The sequence below is a fragment of the Suncus etruscus genome, chromosome 19 (genome assembly GCF_024139225.1).
Source record: "Suncus etruscus isolate mSunEtr1 chromosome 19, mSunEtr1.pri.cur, whole genome shotgun sequence".
NCBI lineage: Eukaryota > Metazoa > Chordata > Mammalia > Eulipotyphla > Soricidae > Suncus > Suncus etruscus.
Genome location: NC_064866.1, coordinates 40069430 through 40094495, shown reverse-complemented (window position 1 = coordinate 40094495; position 25066 = coordinate 40069430). Strand labels below are relative to the sequence as shown.

Here is a 25066-nt window from a genome sequence, read left to right as displayed (position 1 = left end):
TGTAAGTTATAATTAAAGGAAATTCTATCTTAGATTACTTAAAATATAAAAATAAATCATCATTTTGGAGACATCCATCAGCAAACAGACTTTGGGGAGTCTCTCCAGCTCAACTCTCCCAGCCTCTCAAACAGCCTTAAAGATCAGTGTAAATTAAGATTGTTGTATTAATTATTTTATTTTATTTTATTTTATTTTTTGGTTTTTGGGTCACACTCGGCGATGCTCAGGTGTTACTCCTGGCTGTCTGCTCAGAAATAGCTCCTGGCAGGCACGGGGGACCATATGGGACACCGGGATTCGAACCAACCACCTTTGGTCCTGGATCGGCTGCTTGCAAGGCAAAAGCACTGTGCTATCTCTTCGGGCCCTGTTGTATTAATTATTAATTATACAGTCCTAGTGGTGAGGATGGCTGCTGGCTCCTGCAGTCCCTTTAGCCTGCGGGTCTGTAGATGCAGAATGACAGCGAAGAAATAATCCACACTCAGTCAGATGAAGTTTCAGGAGACACTAAGCTTTACTACAAGGCTCTAACCGCCATGAGCATATCTCACAGTTTCTAAGCTGAAGAGCTTTTATTCTTATGCTCTGTCTCCATCCTGTCTCTGATCTCTCCCTGCTGCATCTGCTTCTCTCCTTCCCCCTCCTCCAGGCAGCCCCTTCATTACCAACCACAGACCCCTCCCAGCTGTGGGAGGTTCTTTTTTTCTAGGTGATATTGGCAGGAAATTGAGGGAGGGGTAAAAAGATCATCTGTAAATTCAATCTGTTGCATGATGAATACCTAGAATCTTGCCTTTTCTGCCCAAACGAGTCCTGAGAAACCTATTTCAGCCTCCAGAAAATGGGGGCTCACCCCTGCCCCACATTCTGCTGCCCAGCTAGTCAAAAGGTCACCTCTAAATTCAATTAGGTGCATCTACTCATCCTAGTATTGGAGCTGAAACCAGAATCACGATGACCTAATGCTAGCACACAGCAACTCTATTTTATCTATCCACATAATCTAACGCTCCTGAGGCAAATTCAGAGTCTTAATTCAGCTCTAAGATGCCTCTTAAAAGGCTTGGAACTAAATGGGAGGAATTAGATCACCACTCTTTGTCCCTTTGAAATGCCATGACAAGGTAGTAAAAATAGAACAATATATTGTAAGCAGTAACACTTTAGTGTAAAATAACAAATCAGATCAGCACTCAGAGAATTTGGAACCACAAGCTTAATGGTCGCATAATATTAAGAACAATGGATCCACAAAGCAATTTAGCTGCACTGTTAGGGACAGAAATTCAGGGTAGTCCTTCAGACAGAAAAAAATTATCAAGCTTAATCAAGGAGAACCTCGAGTCAACATTCTACAGTAGAGATGGAAATTATGCAATCACTGGAAGAATAATCCACACAACTCAAAGAATTGGTTTAAAGTATAAAAGACTCCATCTAGATGGAACTTAAGGAGCTAAACAATACAATAGCAAGACACAGCCACAGAATTCTGAATGGGAAGAGCATCCCAGCAAACTTGAGGACAAAATACAGCTAAGTATCAATAAAGTGGCCAAAGGAAAAATAAGTAAAACGTAGAGAATGTAAGATAATTCATAACAAAAGAAATAATTTTCAAATTATAGGGATATCAGAAGGAGAGAAAAAAGAAATTAGAAGAATGACTGGTAGAAGAAATTATAGTTCAGAGCTACACTTTATCTGGAGAAATAGGGCCTCTGCACAGATTTAAGAGGCCTTTTTGACATAGACACAAAGGGAAGAACACCAAGATACAAAGATAGTAATCAAACTGGTAGAAATTAAATATATAGAGATTACTTAATACTATAGAGTACTTAAATTTAGTCATCTGTTTGGAATTAACTACTAATAAGTCACAGTTTTCAAGTTGGAACTGGGTAGTTCTAGAGGTCAGGAAACATCTCATCTTTAAAACTACTCTATTGAGGAATTTTTATGTTTACTATCATGCCATCTGCAAACAATCATAATTTGACTTTTTCTTTTCTAATTTGTATCACTTTGATTTCCTTTTCTGCCTGATGTCTATAGACAGAGCATCTAATATAGTGAATAAAAGTGAAGACAGCTGACATACTTGTTTTCTTTGACCTGAAATTGAACTCTTAATTTTTACAGATTGATCTTATGTAGAAAGTTGGTGGAGTTATTGACATTTATTTCTTTAAAAAATGTTATTAAACTTGTGGCTGGAACAATGGCACTGTGGTAGGGTTTTTGCCTTGCATGTGGCTGACCCAGGGCAGACCATGGTTCAACCCCCCCGGTGTCCTATATGGTCCCCAAGCTAGGAGCAATTTCTGAGCTCATAGCCAGGAGTATCACTGAGCATCACCAGGTGTGGTCCAAAATTTAAAAAAAAATGTTATTAAACTTATTACTTTTTGCTGTATGCTGGTAATCTTCAGATACCTGAAATTATTTAATTGCATTGAAGAACCAACACAATGAGAACTGACATCTTGATTTTATAGAAAAACTTGTTACATGTAATTTTATTTGCCCAAGGTAGAAAAAGGTGATTGTAGAATGCTAAGCTATCTTTGCCTAATTCCTGAATCTTTGTAATTCCTTTGTTTGCCTACAGTACTTGAAGCCCGTCTAACAATTTGAACATATAGTATAACATTTGTTCAAAATTTCAGCATCCTTAGTAGATAAATTGGTAAAAAAAACAGTAATATATAAGAAACAATAATAACCTAAAGATGTTATGAACATTTGTCCTTTATAGATTATTAGAATATAGAACTGAGTAAATACTCAATAAATTGATTGTATTCCATTTCTTCTTCATCACAGTTGTGGCAGTCAATACATTTCTATTATGTTCCTTAGAAAACAGCATAGGCCTGGAAGATAGAAAAGTGCTTAAGAGAAATGTAGCTCTGGGTGATGTAGTAATGTTTCCTTCTAAGTGTATACTTTATAGAAGTTCATAAATGTAACTTGGATAAGAGCTGATGCCTACAAAATTAGGCATCATCTTTCCTTTTTGAATTTCATTCCTGAGAACTTCATCTTATTCTGTCTTAACCACAGTTACTTGGTTTATATTCTTTTCTACTACTCTTTCTTTGAATGTGCAAGTCTTTTTCAGGAAATGTATTTATCACCCACTGGCACCCCCTCTCCTTATTCAACTGTAAGTTCTTAAGATTCAAAACGTGTACATTCAAATCAATTTAACACACGAATTCTCAGGTAAGAAACTTTGCTCTTTTCAGACTTCATAAGTGGTTCCACACACCATGAATTCAAATTTCTTACATGTCTTCTTTCACAATTGCTTTTTCATTCACAGCTTAGATAAACTATAAGCTTCGCATAGGCATATATATCATTCTAATTCTCCAATTTAGTGTAGTTCTGGCACAGAGTAAATGTTCAATACTCTCTGCTGCTTAAATCACCTGGGAGCTCAACTCTTTCTATGAAAAAATTGAATCTCAGTATTGAAGTTACAAATTTAGAATTAAAAAAGATGTTATTTAAATTTGTATATTCAATAGTTCAGCTTATTGAATATTATCCAAAAAATTTGAATCAACAGTACAAAAAACTATCATTAGTAAAGCATCTGTTGTATTTTAATATTAATGACAATTTTTCATAAGAACTAATATGTGTAAAGTTGGTGGCATTGGGGAAGATTTTTTATTATTCTTTTAATTTCTTCAGGAGTGATGAGTCTATTTAGATATGCTAGATCATCCTGGTTTAAACCTGGAAGATTATAAGAGTCCAAGAATTTATCCATTTGTTTCAGGTTCTCATATTTCGTGGCATAGAGTTTCTCAAAGTAGTCTCTGGTTACCTTTTGGATCTCTGCAGTATCTGTATTTATCTCATCCTTTTCATTTCTAATCTGGTTTATTAAATTTCTCTTTAGTTGTTTCTTTGTGAGTTTTGCTAGTGGTTTATCAATCTTGTTTATTTTTTCAAAGAACCAACTTTTGCTTTCATTGATCTTTCAGATTATTTCACTGATTTCTATTTCATTAATTTCTGCTCTAAGTTTTAGTATTTCCTTTTGCCTACCTATTTTTGGTTCCTTTCAATGTAATTTCCCTTTTTGATCTTGCTGCTTTCAGTATTCTATCTTTATCTGTGGGATTTGTCATTGTGTAGGCACCATGGGGCATGACCCCTGTCTTCAACTGTCATCATACTTTTTTTTTTTTTTTTTTTTTTTTTTTTTTTTTTTGGTTTTTGGGCCACACCCTGTGACGCTCAGGGGTTACTCCTGGCTATGCGCTCAGAAGTTGCTCCTGGCTTCTTGGGGGACCATATGGGACGCCGGGGGATCGAACCGCGGTCCGTCCTAGGCTAGCGCAGGCAAGGCAGGCACCTTACCTCCAGCGCCACCGCCCGGCCCCTGTCATCATACTTTTGATTGTGATAACCAGACTATCTGTTAAAATATGCCTGCCACAGCATATTTTCTACAGAACCTAGAGGTATCTCCTAGACAAAGTAGCCCATATCCTGGAAGACCTATAGTCTTGCCAGGATGGCAATCTTGAACTCCAACACTGCTGCCCGTCCCTGGCCCAACTTCACAGAAGGGCTGAAGGGTGCACAGATATGACTGGAGAACTGGGCCCATGCATTGACAGAGATGTTTGGGACAATAAATATAGGCTAGCTTGAGCAGTAAACTCCCTGCTGGATATACAGGTGTGCTCTTCATCCCTGGACTGACCTTTTCTGGAATAATCTGCATACTCCCAGAGATATCCCCCCTCCCATTCCATGCCATTGTCCCTTCAAAAGTATTTTATTTTTTCATCACAGACTGAAGTTCTTCTGGCCCTCTCCTGTTTTGGGGAGGAGAGAGGCAAGAATCATTCTCTGGAGCCACCAGGATTAGCCCCTAAAGCACTCCCCTCTTCCTTTTGATCAGGAAATCTGATCTAGCAAAGAATGATCTCAATAAAAATGTTTTGGGGGGTATTAAAAAAGAATAATTTTCTTTCTCTGAGATCTCTGTGTGCATACTTGTATTTCTATGCAGCACATACTGAGTAATAGTGAAGAATTCAATTTGGGGTGTTTTTTGGTTTGGGAGCCAAAACCAGTAGTTTTAAGGATTACTCATGCAATTTTTCTTCAGTCACTTCTTGTGATACACCAGAAACCATGAGAATGCATGATCATACTCTGGCCTTTTGAACTGCTGGTGGGAATGTTTTGTAGTCCAGCCTTTATGGAAAACAATATGGAGATTCTTCAAAAACCTGGAGATTGAGCTCCCATATAATCCAGCTATCCTACTCCTAGGGATACACCCTAGGAACACAAAAATCCAATACAAAAATCCCTTCCTTACGCCTATATTCGTCGCAGCACTTTTTGCAATAGCCAGACTCTGGAAGCAACCAAGATGCCCTTCAACAGATGAATGGCTAAAGAAACTGGTACATATACACAATGGAATATTATGCAGCCATCAGGAGCAATGAATTCATGAAAATTTTTCTATACATGGATGTACATGTAATCTATTATGCTAAGTAAAATAAGTCAGAGGGAGAGAGTTAGACACAGAATAGACTCATTCACATATGGGTTTTAAGAAAAAATTAAAGACAGTATGGTAATATGCCCAGAGATGAGGGCCAGAAGGACTGGCTCATAATTTGAAGCTCACCTCAAGACGTGGTGAGTGCAGTTAGAACACTAACAACAACCATGACAATGTTAATGGGTGAGGGAAGTAAAATGCCTGACTACAGGCAGACGGTGTGGGTAGAGGGAGATGGGTGCATTGGTGTTGGGAATGTTGCACTGGTGAAGGGGGAGTATTCTTTTTGTGACTGAAACCTAACTACAGCCATGTTTTTAATCATGGTGTTTAAATAAAGATAAAAAAACAAAGGGAGTGGTAACACGTGGTGGTGGGGGTGCCCAGCTGAGACAGGGCTCATACACACCCACTCAGCTGGTGCAGTGGGCACTTGGCCTCTTCTTGTCCATGGGCTTTTCTCAAAGGCGTCTTGGAAGAGAGACCCATCTCGTTAAAATATCTGAGCCTCAATCCACAACAGTACGTTGATTGTGTTAGAAATTTTTACACCCACTATGGAAAAATAGATGTTGCTAGTAGCTGCCAATCGGTAGCTTATTTAGGAGGGTTTTGCCTTTTATGGATTTTACTAATGAACCCAGGCCAGAGTGGTGGTGGAGCCCTACGGCATTTACTTGCTTATGGCTGACCCAGGATGGATGGCGGTTCTACCCCCCCCCATTTGGTCCCCAAAGCCAGGAGCAAGTTTTGAGCATATAGCCAGGAGTAACCCCTGAGCATCACTGGGTGTGAAGGGCTAGAAAAGAATTTGTCAGGTGGTAAGCAAAGGGGGATAGAGGGGTTATCTATTACAGGGAACATAGGCATTATATATCACATTATATGCATTATGTATCATACATCATATATTATATACATGATATTACAGACAAATATTAGACAGACATTGAGATGGCCAACAAATACACCTAGGTTCACACATAGACAGACACCAAGGAACAATCCTTGGGCTACAGTGTAAAGATGACCCAGCTGAAACGGGACAGAGAGCTTAAAAAAATATAAAGCCTCAAGTACAGGTGTGGGTGGGGTGGGGAGGAGGGAGATATGGGAAATTGGTGGTGGGAATCTTGCACTGGTGAAGGGGGGTGTTCTTTACATGACTGTAATCATACAACTGCAGTCATATTTGTAATCACGGTGTTTAAATCAAGATAATTTAACAAAAAAATATAAAGCCTGCAGTGGCGCTAGAGTAAAGGCATCTGCCTTGCAAGCACTAGCCTAGACTGTAGTTTGATCCACCAGCGTCCCATATGCCCCCCCCAAGCCAGGGACTATTTCTGAGCACATAGCCAAGAATAACACCTGAGCATCAAACGGGTGTGCCCCCCCAAAGAAACAAACCAAAACAAAAAAGTATATATCTAAAGCCAGAAAGTCAGATGTAAAGGTTTTCCATTTTCTACGTAATTGGTAAGGGGAAAACTAAGTGATATGTTAATAAGTGCTGTAAGTGGAGTTTACACCATGGAATATTTATTGTGTCTGGAGCATCCAGATTTCTTTTCTAAAAGTAATCTAAAATCATGAACATTATGGTATAATGGTAAATTACCTACAATTGAAAACAGACTACAATAATATACTCAATGAATGAGTTCTGTAAGAAGAGTTCATAGCATGCAGTTGCAGATTCCATTGCTATCTGTGGACATAAACATTAGATTATATTAGCAGGCATAATTAAGTATTAAATGAATAAATTAGAATTTTTGTCAGGACATTATCAAAATGAGCCCTGTCTTCTGAGTCTCTGTAGTATAGCTTTGCTATGTGGCACTGGGCTGGTCAACTTATATATCCAAGTACCACTATGGACAAAAAGATCAAGGAGACATAGTAAAATTAAGACATTAAAAACTATGCCAGAGAGATAGCATGGAGGTAAGGCGTTTGCCTTTCATGCCGAAGGTCAATGGTTTGAATTCCGGTATCCCATATGGTCCCCTGGGCCTGCCAGGAGTGATTTCTGAGCACAGAGCCAGAAGAAACCCCTGAGCGCTGCCGGGTGTGATCCCAAAACAAAGACATTAAAACTACTTATATCAAACACTGTAGTGGGAGTCCATATGCTTCCAAAAGCGTTCTGCACCCATTTCTGTGGATAAAAGCATTAGAACATTATTATAGATATCTATAAAGATCAGTTGATTTGACATCTACTTGAACTAAACAGCCATATCTATTCTTGATGAGAGAGTTTAATCCCATTGACATTTAAGGAAATTCTTGACAGAATGGACTGTTGTGTCATTATATTGTGTAGGGTTGTTGTTACAATTGGGGATTTGGTTTGTGTAATTGGTCTTTGAGTAATTTAGGGTCAGTTTGGTTAGTGCAAATATTGTGAGTTCGTTTTAGTCTGAGAATGTTTTTAACCCTCCCTCCCATGTAAATGAGAGTTTCTCTGGGTAGTGGAATCTAGGTTGAAAGTTTCTTTCTATCAGTATTTTTAATATGTCATTTCACTCTATTCTTGCTGGACTGTTTCAAATGGAAGATCTGGTTTGATTCTTATGTTGTTTCCTTTATACTTGAGGTTTTTCACTCCTTTCCTGCTTTAAAAAGTTGGTCTCTCTTTGCTTTTTGCCACTTGGATTACCAAATGTCTTGATGATGTTCTGTTATGGTCTATTTTATTTGGCACTCTTTTTGCCTCTTATATTTGTATAGAAACCTCTTTCTCAAGGGTGGGGAAGTTCTCTGCTATTATCTTCCTCACTACTTGTTCTTCTCTTTCCTGTTTTCTTCCACTTCTGGAATTTCTAAAATTCAAATATTATTTATCTGAATGTAACTACCTTACATTTTCTTCCATGGTTTTGTCTCTCCTTTCTTTTTTGAGTTCTTTATCCCAGCTTGTTTGTAATTTGTCTTCCAGTTCATCTATGCAATCTCAACCTGTGTAATTCTACTATTATGGTTTTCTAACATACCTTTTACTTTCTTCAGTTCTACTTGTATGGATTCTCTTATCTTCTAAAAGAGCTCTTTTCTGAGTTGGTTGAATTTTTCATCTATAAATTTCTTAATTTTACAGGCTAGTGACTTCTTGATTTCCATTGCTAAACCATGAAGTGTTAATTTTAGGTCCGCATCTATAATGTCGAGGCCTTTGGGTAGACTTGGAGATTGCCAGGATTTCTTTATGTATTCCCCATAATAGATGTTGGACTTTGCTGTTACTGGTTTGTAGAGTTGGATTTCTCAGGCTGAAGAAAGAAGTGCTAGATCCAATCTTCCAGGAAGTCTATGATATAAATTGGAATGACTTCACGCAGGCATGCTAGCATCTGAGCAGTTTGAGAAAATGAGGATTGATGGGAAGAAAGGAAAGATGGAAGGATGTTAGGAAAGACCCAAAAAGACAGCTCTATTTGCATTTGGTGAAAGGGGTTAAGAAATGAGGTTCCCTATTCCATCCCTAGTACCAACCTGCTGGCCCCAAAGGGCAGATGAACAGTGATGGCCCTGGTACCGAGAAAAAGACTGTGAGAATTCTGGAGAGGAGAGGAGGCCCACTTCATTTGATCTTGGCAGAGGGAATTAAACTAGAGCCTCCCTGTTTCCACCCAGACAGAGTCCTCATTGCTCCTAGGGAACAAAGATTCAACATGAGTGCTGGGACCCAGAAAGATGCTGGGAAAGACTCAAAAAGACAGTTCTGTTTGCGTTTGGTGGAAGGGATTAAGGAGTGAGGTTCCCTATTCCCTTCCTGGCACCAACCTGGCTGGCCCCAAAGGGTAGATGAAGAGTGATGGCCCTGGAACCAGAAGGAGACTGAGGGAAGGGGGTGCTGGAGAGGTGAGAAGGCCTGTTCTTTCCAATTATTTATTTATAAATGATGTGAAATTAGCAAATGTAATTAGGGAAACTGAGAGTTGCTATGTTCTGCCATCTACCCATTTGCAAGGAGGAGAAAGATGAAAATGAAAAGAAAATGAGGATTTCAGGTGGATGGCATAGTTCCAATTTCAGCTGGAGAATCTGAGAAGTGAAAGCATAACTGATATAAATATAAGGGGATCAATAGCCTTTTTCAAGAGAGATAGCACAGAGGTAGAGCGTTTGCCTTGCATGCAGCCGACCCATGATGAGCGGCAGTTCAAATCCCGCATCCCATATGATCCCTTGATCCTACCAGGAGCAACTTCTGAGCACAGAGCCAGGAGTAACCCCTGAAAAAAATAAAAAAAAAACATTCTTTAGAAGAGTATTCTTGTCTATTTTTTGTTCAATTCAGTAAATTTAAGTCTACTCCTCTCAAAGAGGGTTGAGTGCAGTTAGAACAATAATACACTAATAACGACCATGACAATGTTAATGCATGAAAGAAGTAGAGCCTGTCTCAAATACAGACAGGCGGTGTGGGAGGAGGATAAAGGGTGTTTATCTTTTTATGACTGAAAAAACTAGAGTTATGTTTGTAATCATGGTGTTTAAATAAAGAAATTATTTTTAATAAAAGAAGAAACAGATTTTTATCCTAAAAATAAAAAAGAAGTCTACTTACATTGGGGAGAATAATTTTTTCTACTCATTTTATCTTTATTTATTTGATTACTTTTTGCCACACCCAGTGGTGCTGAGGAATTATTCCTGGCTCTGTGCTCAGAAATCGCTTTTGGCAGACTCACTGGACCATATGAGATGCCAGGGATTGAAATCTAGTCTGTCTCAGGTCAGCCACGTGCAAGGCAAATGCTTTACTGCTATGCTATCACTCTGGCCCCTAATTTTATCTTTTGAAATATTAATCTCTTTTGAAAATAACCTTAAAAGCAAGCCCCGAAAATTGTGTTGTGTAAAAGTATGAACCTCTGGTGACAGTCAAGATTTCATGTAAAAAAATCATTCCTTATTTAAAAATATTTATGATCCCACGTAGCATTGCTAGATCTTCCAATAACATGGGCTGAAAATGTGGTTCTATTACTTTGATTATTTAACTCCTTTTGAGCTAAAATACTTTATTACTAAAATAGGAGTAGGTAACATTTACCATACAGGTTAATTTTATTATTTGATTTTTATTTTGAGGCCACATCTAGTCGTGCTAAGGGCTTTTTCCTGGTTCTGTGCTTGGGGTCACTCCTGATAGTGTTTAGCGAACAGTACGTATTTCCAGGGATTGAATCCAGGTCATGCTCTCTTCTAACTGTACTCTCTGAGATACTGTTTTGAAATGTCCTTATATGCCATGCTGTCTATTTTATGTAACCTTGCACACTGTACTGTCTCTCCAGTGCTATTTTAATATATCATTAAATCCAGTACAGATTTCTTCTTCACACCTACAGAAACCTTTGCTTTCAATTTTAACAGAGTGGTACACAAGTGCATCTCCTTATGAAAAGTGTTCTTGTTAATATTATTCTAAATGGTTATGTGTAGAATTGGATTACACTGTAAGAAGAAATTGAAGGCTTCAATTATTAATAATGAGTGGCCAAGCAAGCAATTAACAAGTAATAGTACATTTTCTGTAAAGTGAGTGATGGTAACGTTTTAGTGATCAGAGCATCAATTTCTGAATAGCATCTTGGTATCTAAATGGAGAATATTATCTCCCAGTGGCATATTACAACAATTCATCTTTATAGTCAAGTTATTTTTGAAATGCAGGAGCTCTCAGATAGTGTTTTGTTGGCTTTCTCTCATTCATATTCTAGGCAGTGTTAAATAGCACCATACAACAGAAGTTTGAATACATTACATTATTAGTATAAATAGTGGACATTTAATAACCCCACATCAGAGAAAAGGTGAAGGTAAAGCAATATTCAGTATCATTCTAGTAACAAATGTTATGTCTTATATAATTGGAGCACTAATAAATTAATACTTTGTATTATTAGTAGATTTAATACTAACTTCATTCAGGACTAAAAACTTTGAATGAGATCAGCCAGATGCATAAAACAATTGTCAAAAAAGGATATTAGGATGGTAATTACCAGAAAAACATGTGATGCATACAAAGAGGCAACACAGGAGCTTTCAAACATTTTAAACAGGAATGAGAAGTTTAAATTTTTCATTTGGGGAAGGAGAAATTAAGTTACTTAATTGTATTATCTGTTAGTTATATTATAATTTATATAACATACTTATAAAAGAATGAACATTAATAGCTTTGATATAAAATTATATTTTATTTAAACAACTTTATTACATACATGATTGTGTTTCGGTTTCAGTCACGTAAAGAATACCACCCATCATCAGTGCAACATTCCCATCCCCAAATCTCCCTCCTCCCCAACCAACCTCCACCTGTATACTCTAGACAGGCTTTCTATTCCCCTCGTACATTCTCATTATTAGGATAGCTCAAAATGTAGTTATATCTCAAACTAAACTCATTCCTGTTTGTGGTGAGCTTCCATTTCTGTGTGTCCTCTCTTATTTCTTGGAGCAGAGTTTTATAGTTTTCTTTGTATAGGTCCTTCACATTTTTAGTCAAGTTGATTCCAAGATATTTGAGTTTGTGTGGCACTATTGTAAATAGGGTTGTTTTCATAATGTCCATTTCTTATTACTATTGGTGTATAGAAAAGCCATTGATTTTTGTGTGTTAATTTTGTAGCCTGCCACTTTGCTATATATGTCTATTGTTTCTAGAATCTTTTTCATAGAGACTTTAGGGTTTTCTAGGTAAAGTATCATGTCATCTGCACACAAAGAGAGCTTCACTTCTTCCTTTCCTATCTGGATTCCCTTGATATCTTTTCCTTGCCTAATCGCTATAGCAAGTAATTTTAGTGCTATGTTGAATAGGAGTTGTGAGAGGACAGCCTTGTCTTATGCCAGAATTTAGAGGTAAAACTTTCAGGTTTTTTCCATTGAGGAGAATATTTGCCTCTGGCTTGTGGTAAATGGCCTTAAGTATATTGAGAAAGAAACTCTCTTGCTGAGAGTTTTGATCAAGAATGGGTGTTGGACCTTATCAAATGCTTTCTCTGTGACTATTGATATGATCACATGGTTTTTATTTTTCTTGTTGTTGATGTTGTGTATTATGTTGATAGATTTACGGATGTTAAACCATCCTTGCATTCCTGGGATGAAAGCTACTTGATCTTAGTGGATAATCTTCTTAATGAGGCACTGAGTCCTATTTGCCAGAATTGTGTTGAGGATCTTTGCATCTGCATTTATCAGCGATATTGGTCTGTAATTTTCTTTTTTTGTAGCATCTCTGTTTAGGTATCAAGGTGATGTTGGCTTCATAAAAGCTATTTGGAAGTGTTTTCATTTGTTCAATTTCATGAAAAAGTCTTGCCAGGATTGGTAATAGTCCTCTTGAAAACTTTGAAAGAATTCATTAGTGAATCCATCTGGGCTTTGGCTTTTGTTTTAAGGCAGACATTTGATTACCATTTTAATTTCATTTATAGTGATGGGGGTGTTTAGATATGCTACATCCTCTTCCTTCAACCATGGAAGATTATAAGAGACCAAGAATTTATCCATTTCTTCCAGGTTCTCATTTTTAGTGGCATAGAGTTTCTCAAAGTAGTTTCTGATTACCCTTTAAATCTCTGCCATATCAGTAGTGATCTCTCGGTTTTCATTCCTAATAAGATTTGTCAAGTTTCTCTCTTTCTTTGTTAGTTTTGCCAGTGATCTATCAATCTTGTTTATTTTTTCAAAGAACCAACTTCTGCTTTTGTTGATCTTTTGGATTGTTTTTTGGGTTTCCACTTGTTGATTTCTGTGCTCAGCTTTGTTATTTCCTTCTGTCTCCCTTTTTTGGGTCCTTTTGTTGAGAACTTTTTAGTTCTATGAGCTGCTTCATTAAGCTACTCAGGTAAGCCTCTTCCTCCTTTCTGATGTGTGCTTGCAAAGCTATAAATTTTCCTCTCAGTACTGCTTTTGCTGTGTCCCATAAGTTCTGATAGTTTGTGTCTTAATTATTATTTGTTACCAGGAACTTTTTGATTTCCTCTTTAATTTTATCTCGGACCCACTGGTTATTCAGTATGAGACTGTTTAACTTCCAAGTGTTAAAGTTTCTCTTCTGTGTCCCTTTGGAATCCACAAATGATTTCAGAGCCTTGTGATCAGCGAGGGTAGCCTGCAATATTTCTATCCTCTTGATATTATGGAGGTATGTTTTATGTGCCAGCATGTAGTCTATCCTGGAGAATGTCCCATGTACATTGGAGAAGAATGTGTATCCAGGTTTCTGGGGATAGAGTGTCCTAAAGATATCCACTAGGCCTCTTTCTTCCATTTCTCTTCTCAGGTCTAGTATATTCTTGTTGGGTTTCAGTCTGGTTGATCTATCCAGTGTTGACAAAGCCGTGTTGAGGTCCCCCACAATTATTGTGTTGTTATTGCTATTATTTTTCATATTTATCAACAGTTGTATTAAATATTTTGCTGGCCCCTCATTCGGTGCATATATGTTTAGGAGAGTGAATTCTTCCTGCTCTACGTACCCCTTGATTAATATAAAATGTCCATCTTTGTCCCTTACAACCTTCCTGAGTATATAGTTTGCATTATCTGATATTAGTATGGCCACTCCAGCTTTTATATGGGTGTTGTTTGCTTGAATAATTTTTCTTCACCTTTTATTTTGAGTCTATGTTTGTTCTGATTATTCAGGTGCGTTTCTTGTAGGCAGCAGAAGGTTGGATTGAGTTTTTTGATTCATTTAGTCACTCTGTGTCTCTTAACTAGTGCATTTAGTCCATTGACGTTGAGAGAAAGAATTGTCCAGGGATTTAATGCCCTCTTTATATCAAAATTTGGTGTGTCTTTTGGTTAGTCTTTTGGTTAGTCTTCTCTTAAATTAGGTCTTTCAGTTTTTCTCTTAAGACTGGTTTTGAGTCTGTAAATTTTCTGAGTTGTTTTTTGTCTGTGAAACCATGTATTCTTTTGTCAAACCAGAAAGTAAGTTTTGCTGGGTACAGTATTCTAGGTGAAGCATTCATTTCATTCAGTCTTGTCATAATATCCCACCACTGCTTTCTGGCATTGAGTGTTTCTGGTGACAGGTCTGTAAATCTCAAGGATGCTCCCTTGAATGTAATTTCCCTTTTTGATCTTGCTGTTTTTCAGAATTCTGTCTCTATCTGTGGGATTCATCATTGTGACTAGGATGTGTTTTGGGGTATTTTTTCTGGGGTCTCTTTTGGTTGGTACTCTGAGCATGCAGGATTTGATCACATATATTCTTTAGCTCTGGAAGTTTCTCTTTAATGATTTTCTTGACCGTTGATTTTTCCTGGAAATTTTCTTCCTGGGTCTCTGGGACTCCAATGATTCTTAAGTTGTTTCTGTTGAGCTTATCATAGACTTCTATTTTCATCTGTTCCCATTCTTTGACTAATTTTTCCATTGTCTGTTTATTTGCTTTAAGTTTTTTTTCCAATTTCTCCTGCTGTATGGAATTGTTATTTATCTTCTCTTCCACAGCACCAATTCTATTCTCAGCTTCTGTTACCCAGTCCCAGAGCTTATCCGTTTTGTCATTCAATTTGTTTACTGAGTTTTTCAGGCCTGTTAGTTAACATGTTATTTCAGTTTGGAGTTTTGTAATTTCTGTCTTCATATTTTCTTGGTTCTTATTAGTGTTCTGTTCAACTCGATCCATGGTTTCTTTGAGTTCTTTGAGCATCTTCCATATTGCTTGTCTAAAGTCCTTATCTGAGAGGTTGATTAGTTGGTTGGTCATTATCTGGTCATCAGAATTGTCATCTTCATTCTCTATGTCTGATGCTGGCCTGCATTGTTTCCCCATTGTCACACTTGTGTTGTGGGTTTTTCTACATGTTGCGGTGGTATTCATTGACTAAATGATGCAGGCAGCCACACTCCTCTGGCTCTACACTTTCTGGGTGGGTCACCTTGCCTCCAAAAGAGGGGAGTCCTTTGTGAATGAAGCCTCTCACAGGATCAAATCTTAGGCCTGAGTATGCAGCAGAGAAGACAGTCCGGAGAGAAATGCTGGGCTTCAGTGATCCAGCACAGTTCTTAGTGTGATTTTTTTCTTCTTGTTGCGATGGTTTTCTTTCCTTAGAAAGAGTGCACAGCCGCATAGCGAAGCAGAGTGGCAGTGCTCTTCTGGAGCCTCTTTTTGCCCACTCCCAAGCATTTCACATGACAGGACAGGATTCAGACACACATAGGTAGTAGCACTCACAACTTTTTAGAGTCGGGCCCCAGGGCAGGCATTGTTTCACAGATTTTCCCAGCCTGACTTCACAAACAGGGGACCTGTCTTCTGCAAAGTACTGCTTATAGCCGATTTTCACATTATATCGCAGTTCCTTGGTGTTCCCGCCCTAGAATGAGCTTCTGGGAGAGTGAGTTTTCTGGAGCCTCTTTTAGGCCTACTCCCAAGAGTGTCAGGTGACAGGACAGGAGACCGATATAAAATTATTGAATCCAAACCAAAGTGTCCATGAGTGACTATTTGGAGAGTATTTATGATTCCATAAAAATTTTAGTAGTGTTCATTTAAGTTCTTGATAAATGTCATTTAAATTTTGATGCAAATTGCATAGAGGATACGAATAATGCTTTCTGTAGAATTGTTATTTTTTCTATGTTAATTCTCCCAATTTATGAACATTTATACTTTTTTATTTACTCTATGCTTTCCTTTTACTTTTCTTTTATAAATGTCATAATTAATAAATGTCATATGTTTTAAAGGTCAGAGTCTTTCATATCTGTTAGTTAGTTGATTCCTAAATATTTGATCTTTGGAGCCTTCATTTCAGTAATCTATGTGTCCTCTATTTTTGTTTTTCTTAATTATTTGCATCTAAAAATGCAACAAATGAGTTTATAGCCTGTTACTTTGTTCCATTGGTTTATTGTTTCTAAGAGTCTTTAGTGAAATCTAAGCATCTTTTAAATGCATGCTTAAGTCATCTAAATAGTGGTACTTTAAGTTCTTTCCAAATGAACAACCTCTTTTCCAACTATTTTTCAATAGGATCTTTATTTGGGGGACAAAATAGTAAAATAAAGTATCAAATTAATGAGAACTTTACATAAGTTTTTGGATTTTGCTGTTACTTTTATAATAAGAAAATTGTACCTACTGCTCCTACTTTTTTTTAAGAAGCTTCAATAGTCACTTTTATTTATAAAAAAAATTAAGGTATCAGAATGCATATGGTATATAGTGACCTTTGTTTTGCACTTATATTCACATGTTTCCATTATTTCCACTTGAAGTAACATACCATATGTATCTTTACAATACCTGATAAAAGATTGAGCAGTCTGGCACTTTTACATGAATCATGAGTTCATTCGGATGCTTTGGACGTCACAAAAATATGAGAAAAGGCTGGCCTGAAAGAATTCCAAGCTGGGAAGATCAGCGATAAAAGTTTTGTTCCAGCAACTGTCACATATTTGTGCTAGTTTCATTGTTTATTTGTATTCTGTACCCCTTAATTGAATGTAAACGTTTGCCAAAACAAACAAACAAAAAAGGAGGCAAAAAGGGCAAATAAACAAAAAAGAAAAATCTATGTCAAGAAAAGCACTGTTGCTTTTTAGTCCAATAAATAATTTTAGCTACACTTAATGTAGCTTTTTTTTAAGGCCTTCATACAATTGAAAAAAATAATTAAAGTCCAGTATGTTTAAAACCCTGTTTTCTTATAAAAATAAAAAATAGAATTGTACAGGTTTGCACTTAAATGTCCCTGTTTTCAAAAACCCCGCCTGCGTGGACCAGCTGTGACCCACAGGCGGGTCTCGAGAATGATCACCCGGAGGCCGGTGCCCTCGGGTCACATGGATGCAACCACAAGCTGTGAATCCTCTGATAAATACACATTATTTTAATAATCGGGATCAGATAGTGGAGGAGAACATGCAGTAGACTAAAAATGCCACAAAGTCGCTTTATATCCATTCACTATAAAACTTCCTTTAAAAAAAATTAATTCCCAAGCCGTGGTTCCTAGTTCAGAAAACACAGTAATCAGGCAGGTACATGATGGGGAACCAGTTTTCAGTAAAGGACGCACAGTGGGTCCAGCCAAGTAACTTCATCAGCTGAATACAATTTTTCCAGTTATCTTTTGTTGGTTTTTCTTCCACGATCTTAGTTGCGAACTTGAGGCCTCTCCCATATATTTTGTTCACTAGTGCGTGCTTATATGTGAACGTGAGGACCTTGCTGTCAAAGAGCTCTGTCCACTTGGTGGTCTTCCAGTACATGTCGGTCAGTGAGTCCAGCAAGCTCTCGCCCTCCTCCTCCACAGCCCCATCTTGACCAGGGGTCTGCAGGAGGTGGTCGGCCAGAGCACAGCCCTTCCTGCACAGGGCGTCTATGAGGGTTGCCTTCTGCTTGTCCATGTCATTTTTTATAGTAGCGGCATTGGGCCGGGGGTCGGTCTTCATGGCAATATACACAGCCAGTGCCGTCTGGTCTATGTGAGCGATGACAGAATTGGCAGCCTCTACGATTTCCATCAGCCTCTTCATGAGTTCCTTTTCAGCATCCAGTTGATGAAGTCATGCGACATAGAGAGGAAGGTAATTGGGGTACGTTTCTTTCAACTCATTGTAAATGTCACTAGAATCCAGCTTTGTCATCCACTGAATTTTGAGGTCCCGAAGAGCCTCAGTGAACTCTTCTTTTAAATCTTTCTCCTTTTCTGCATCTCTTTGTCTTTCTCTTTGGTGCCATTCTTGGTCTTTGTGGGTGTGGGAATTAGGTAGTAGAGAACAGGGATAACATCCACTTTCTTCCTGTGTTCAGTCTTAGACAGGGTTAAGGATCCTGCAAGGTAGCACCCGAGGCCTGCCCCCTTCGGGATTTTGTTGTAGGGTAGGGAAGTGACGAAGAATGGCTGGCTGTACTTGGGCGGCAAGGTCAAACTGCTTGATTTCTTTTTTTCTAGAAGTGCAAGATTGATTTTCGTGAATATCTAAGCTCAAGGTATTAGATAATCTATGGGAAACAATAAATGGAAGATCTTTGAGACGTTCCAAATCACTGATTTGCTCATGACGAATCTGGAGTCTAATCGTATAATCTCCTTTCTCCAATTTCAACGAGTACTGGTGTGGGTAGGGGTCGCCGGAACCCATCTGTCTTTTGTTCTGGTCAAAGATAATCCAGAGCTGGCTGTCAAATTCCGACTCGTACAATAACTCACAAAGCAGTGGGCAGCTTGGAGTCACTTCCCTGCTCTTGGGCTGATGGAAGTTGTATGTCAGGACCATGTCATAAAGTTGACAGTTAATTGGCAAAACATCTCTTGATCCTAAAGGTCTTGTTTTTGCACTCAGTGGGCACAGGTCTGGACCCAGCTCTTGAGGGTGATGCAGGAAGCCAGATCTTCGTACTTCAGAGAGGACTGGACATCAAAATGGTTGATTCCCTCCAATGCATGAATGGTCAACTGTGGAGCCAAGTACACAATGCCATGGAAGGAGATGGTGTAGTCAATATTCACGTTGCTCAGAATGGCCCACCAGTGGACAATGCAAAACTCAATGGCCTTCCCGCCTAGGACAAGAAAGGCCTCAGTGAGCATGCCCTTTTCTGGGAGGGAGCAGAACTTATAGAATTCATGGCACTACTTCACCAGCTGAACAGCATGCAGGACAAACTTGGCAGACACATCGGAGGAACACGAGCTCACAGTGACCTCGGCCCAGGTAGCACCCTCAGGGACCTCAATTGTTGCAAATCAGCCCCTGAAGAGGTTGACTGATGGAGGGATGGAGGATGAGGCCTTTCTCTTCCAGCTCGGAGCACACGTCTGCCACCCTGTCTAGCCGAGACGGTTCTAAAATGAAACGGCGGGTAAACAGCTCGCAGACAGTCAGGCTCGAGGAAATATTCGCTTTATTCGGTGGACAAGACTGAAGTCCAAAGACTCAGCTTCAGTTCCAGCCAAAAAGCCTCGGCCTTCCACAGACCCTTGTTTTTATCCTCCAGAATCAGGTACCACCCAATGGTGGGATCAGATACCACCCAATAGTAGAAGCAAAATCAGGTACCACCCTAGGGTGGGGGCAGAATGCCAGGTCACACCCTAGGGTAGGGCACAATCACAAATCAGTTTAGGGTGAGTAATATAGTAATCCCCCAAAATATTTACATACACAACACTCAATGAAATGCCATTGGAGCTGCCCAGGTTTAAAATGTGCGTCTGTGAAGGCGAGGTCGTAGTGCGATGCCTCATTGACTTTTGCTGCAATGGGGACTCTGAAAAGGGGCCCAGCGCTGGGGGCTGCAATGTCATAGCCTCACACCTCCATGTAATGCAAGCCTTCCCGCAGGCCTCGGGGGTCTACTCGGATGTTGATGTGTCTACGCTGGTTCATGAGCTCCAGGTGGCCAGGGCACTGAACCCAAGATGAATTCGAAGTCAGAGCTAAATGAAGCTGAAGTGATATTCTATCAGCATTCTCGGTATTCTCAGGGAATACGGGCTCAATGCCAACACCGTGGTCTGAAGGTTCAGCCACCTGGACTGGGTCCCGGAGGTAGATGCCACGGTTGGTGCCCACCGTGATGGTGAAGCCAAGTTTGTTGGCTAAGGACGAGGTAGTCATAAGCTTTGTCAACCTGAATGATGCCGTGGCCCTGTGCAAACACTTCGATATTATCGGCCTTCACAGCAGTGTTTTCCAGAGCCTGCCTGACCGAATGTACAGTGTAGTCCACGTTATTTGCCTTCAGTCCTGAGAGAACCAGAGCAATGCTGCCACATGCATTGGGGGATGACATGGACACCCCGTTCATGAGCTATGTCCACACGCAGGGTCCAGTTGGGGACTGAGGCGATGGCTCCCCCCGGGCACTGATGCTCACCACGAGTGCACCGTCCGCACTGGGTCCCCTGGAAGACCATGTATACTGGTTGGCAGGTAACTTCTCCCTCAGAGAATACTCGGCCACCATCATATCAGGGGAAACATAGGCTCCAACACCTATGACGCTGGACATGGTGCCGCTGGGACAGCCGACTGTGGACAAACAGGGCCCATTGTTGCCTGCATTGGACACATAGATGATGTTGTGCTTCCACATGGCCTCGCTGATCACCTCGCAGATCCTCCCAGAATTTGGCCAATGGGTGCCTTCCCCATAGCTGTAGTTGATGAGATCACACTTGTGATTGGTAACTTCGATCATAGCTCTGCTAAGGCCTGTACCCATCTCCATGGTGCTGAGGTGTGTGTCGCCAATCTTGATGGACAGAATCTGAGACCCGGAGTGACACCATTCTTCTCAGGCTCTTCTGGGAAATGCCCAGCTGCAATGCTGGCCACATGGGTGCCGTGAGCCCCTCCGCTGGTGAAGACCAAGAGCAGGTTGCCATACTCATTGATGTTCACCAACGATGCAAGCTCTCCAGGTGGCACCGTGGTACCAGACCAAACAGTCATACACGGGGCCTGTGTTGCTGTATTTCTTCTCAAAAAAGTTGAGCAGTTCCACCTGCCTTTGAAGCTCCTCCTTCATCAGTTTATTTGCTTGAGACTGGCAGCTGTTGGCAGCATCGAATTCTTCTTGTTTCCTGCAAGCTTCCTCAGGGCCAATCTGTGAACAAGGGTCCCAGATCTTTTCCTTCTGTTCTTTCTGCATCCGCTCCTTGAGCGCCTTGGGGTAGAAGTCATAGCCATTCTTGATGCCGATGTGGTATTTGCCTGAGGGGTTTGTCCAACTTGCAGGAATCTTCAGCACAGGGCCTGAGAGCCCAGTGACTTCACTGTCCTTTGCCTCCAACACAGTGGCCATGTTCACATCCCCGCTTCCCGTAGTGTCGGTGATGTAAACGATCTTCGGCTTTCTGTCCCTTGTGATCTGCATGCCCAGCGACGCCCGTGTCCAGCACAGCAATGAGCAGGGCGATCTGCCAGGCGAACTCTACTGCTCCTACTTTTGAAAAATCATACTAACGCCTTACTGAGTACATAGGAAACCTACATGTTTGTGTAAACAAAAAGAAAGAACTCCTAATGACACCAAAAACTGCTATGGAGCCACTATCCTTCCAGTAATACCTGTACTAGGGAGAACTGTATTGTCCATTTTGAGAAAGATTAATCTGATAATTCACAACTGAGCCTTGATGTCTAATAGAAACAAAATTTGGTATCTATTATCACATATCCAGTGTGGATGACCTAAACTTCTACTAGACACTTTTTATTTCTAAGATCTATGCCAATGAAATGTCTTCAGAGCATTGCCAGTCTCTTGAGAATGGAAGAAATGCTACAAAATATGAGTGTTGCTTATAGGCTAAAATCACTGGAGAATACAACAATTATTTTGATGTAAGTAAGCAAAATATGTCTTGGTTCAACTTGGTAGAAAATTTCTTTGGTAATGAAAATAGTCAATATTTTATAAGCCCTTATTATGTAAAGGCAAATACAGAAGTCTCACATACCATAAAAAGTAACATATGCAATAAAAATTGGCTTCACTCTGTAGATACATACCTTCATATATCATAACTCTCAAAGAATAATATGTGAAATTTTCCAAAATATTTTGATATCTAAATTGTGGTCAATATAGATTCAAGTTATATGTAACAAAAAAGTATTTTTTAAAAACTAGATTAAATTATATGGCTTGTTTTAATTTAAGAAATATTTAATGTTGGTACTAAATGGTCTTGTTGAATAAATTATCTTTTCCTTTAGTGGTTTATTGTCAAAGGCTAGTCCATAAACTAAGCCTAGGTAGAAATTTGGGGGGAGGAGCATGTTCGCTGGTATTCAGAAAGCTGTCTGATCTTGTTAAGAATAAGATTTCCAATTACACAGAAAGATATTCACTAAATCCAATGGGCAGAGAATCCTTTGTATCTATGCCTTGTCACACACATAGAAAAGAATGAAATTGAATTTGAACTTGTTTGAAATTATTTTATATGATTTTGGTTAACAAAGAGAAATATTTTGCTGAAGCTTCCAGACAAGCAAACATGTACTCAATGCCTGCCATGCAGAGATAAACAACCAAGTATAGCAAGAAATATTAAAAATTAAACTATTCTTAGTAGATTTGTAAGTAATCTCTTCCCATTCAAAAGTAAAAGAAAAAATCAAACAAGTAATAAAAAATAAACAAAATTTTTGTTCAAAGGAATAAAGCTTGTTTGACTTATGATTTTGTGGATCAGCAGGTTATCACTTGGCTGAGGTTATTTTTCAGGCTGGGTTGGTTGGTTGTAATTTTGATAAGATATCTGAGAATATGGCATAGAACTGGAGGACTGCCAAAGCTGGATTTGAGTTTTGATGCCACATTTATTACTTGTATGAACTGCAGATGCTCTTTTTCAGAGCCCTAAAATGAAATGTCATCCAAATAGTTTTGTTGCAAAGATTAAATAGGATGATTCAGGTAAAATTATTTATAAATACAAAGATATACCTAAAATTATGACCTTTGATTCTAGCATTTCTGAAGAGACTAACTCAGAACCAAGTTGTGTATAAACTATATTTATTCATAGAGTAATTCATTTCATCAAAATGTTACTATTATATTAGGCATTGGAGAACACAATGCTAAAAGAAAAGTCCCCTGTTGTTGTGGTGCTTACATGTTATGTGTTGGGGAAGGTAATAAATATGAAAGTCAGAAAATAATAATATGGTAAAAAAAAGAAAAGCAAAAATGATATGAAAATTCCTTGTTGACTGAGAAAAAATTTCTATCTCATATTCCAAATTTGATTCAGTTTTATATTATAGTTATATGTTTATTTAAGCATCATGATTACAAACATGTTTGTAGTTGGGTTTCAGTCATAGAAGGTATGCCCCCCCTTCAACAGTACAACCTTCCTGCCACCAATGCCCTATATCTCCCTCCTACCCGACCCTAACCTTCTACTTCTCACTCATTGAGAATACCCAGGCATTCTACTTCTCCCACTCATTAACATTGTCATAATAGTTGTTAGTGTAGTTATTTCTGTAATAAGCTTCATATAGAGAGTCTGTCCTTTCAACCCTCATCTCTATTGTCTCTGGGTATTATTACAATAAAGTACTTTATTTTTCTTAAATACCACAGATAAGTAAGACTATTCTGTGTCTATTTCTTTTCGTCTAACTCATTTCACTCAGCATAAGAGTTTCCATGTACATTCATGTATAGGAAAATTTTATGACTTCATTTTTCTTGATGGCTGCATAGTATTCTATTGTGTATATGTGCCACAGTTTTTTGGCCATTCATCTGTTGTCAGACCTCTGGTTTTTTCTATATTCTGGCTATTGTGACTAGAACTGCAATAAGCATTGGCATGCAGAGGGCATTTTTGTATTGTGTTTTAATATCCCTAAGGTATATCCCTTGGAGTGGTATTGCTGGATTAAATGGGAACTCAATTTCCAGTTTTTTGTTTGTTTTTTGAGAAAAATACATATTGTTTTCCAGAATGGCTGGATTAGATGACATTCCCACCAGCAGTAAAAAGAGTTTTTTTTCTCCCTACATCCTCACCAGCACACTGATTTTTCTTGTTCTTTGTGATGTCTGCCTGTCTCTGTAGCATAAAACAGTACCTTGATGTTTTGATTTCCTTCTCCTTGATGATTAGTGATGTGGAGCACTTTTTTCTTGTGCCTTTGGTCATCTGTAGTTCTTCTGTGAGGAAGTGTCTGTTCATTTTTTCTCCCCATTTTTTTGATGGGGTTCTTGTTTTTGTTTTTTTGGTTTTTTTGGTCACACCCAGTGACATTCAGGGGTTACTTGTGGCTATGCAGTCAGAAATCACTTCTGGTTTGGGGGACTATATGAGATGCTGGGGAATTGAAACATGGGTCTAGCAACGTGCAAGGAAGGCAAAAGCCTTACTACTGCTCCACTGCTCTGTCCATAAAGTTATATTTTTTCTTGTTAAGTTCTGTCTGTACCTTGTATAACTTAGATATTAGCCCCTTATCTGATGGGTACCAATTGACTAGTTTATCCCATTCTGTGGGTGGCGTTTTTGTTCTAGTCACTATTTCTTTTGAGGTGAAGAAGCTTCTCAGTTTAATAGTCCATTTTTTATCTCTGCTTTCATTTATTTGGACTGTGGTATTCCTCATTGAAGTTGCCTTTAGTCTCAATGTCATGGAGTATGTTTCCTATGTTTTCTTTTATATATCTTATGATTCCGGGTCTGATATCAAGGTCTTCAACCTATTTGGATTTTTCTTTGTGCATGTTGTTAGATGGAGATTCAAACTCTCTTTTTTGCAGGCGACTGTCTAGTGGTTTCAACACTTGATCAAGAGGCTTTTCTTGCTCCATTTTGCATTTTGTGCCCCTTTATCAAAGATTAATTAATTGAATGCCTAGGAAACATTCTCTGAATACTGTCTATTTCATTGATCTGAGGGTCTGTCTTTATACCATGCTGTTTTAATGACTATTACTTATGGTACAATTTAAAGTTGGTGGAAGTGATGCCACCCATC

The 25066-nt window shown here is 38.8% G+C and overlaps 1 pseudogene; it reads right to left on the bottom strand.

The window, feature by feature from the left end:
- Positions 1-16738: 16738 nt before the first annotated feature.
- LOC125997191 (tripeptidyl-peptidase 2-like) lies at positions 16739-22094 on the bottom strand (annotated as a pseudogene).
- Between the last annotated feature and the right edge of the window lie 2972 nt (positions 22095-25066).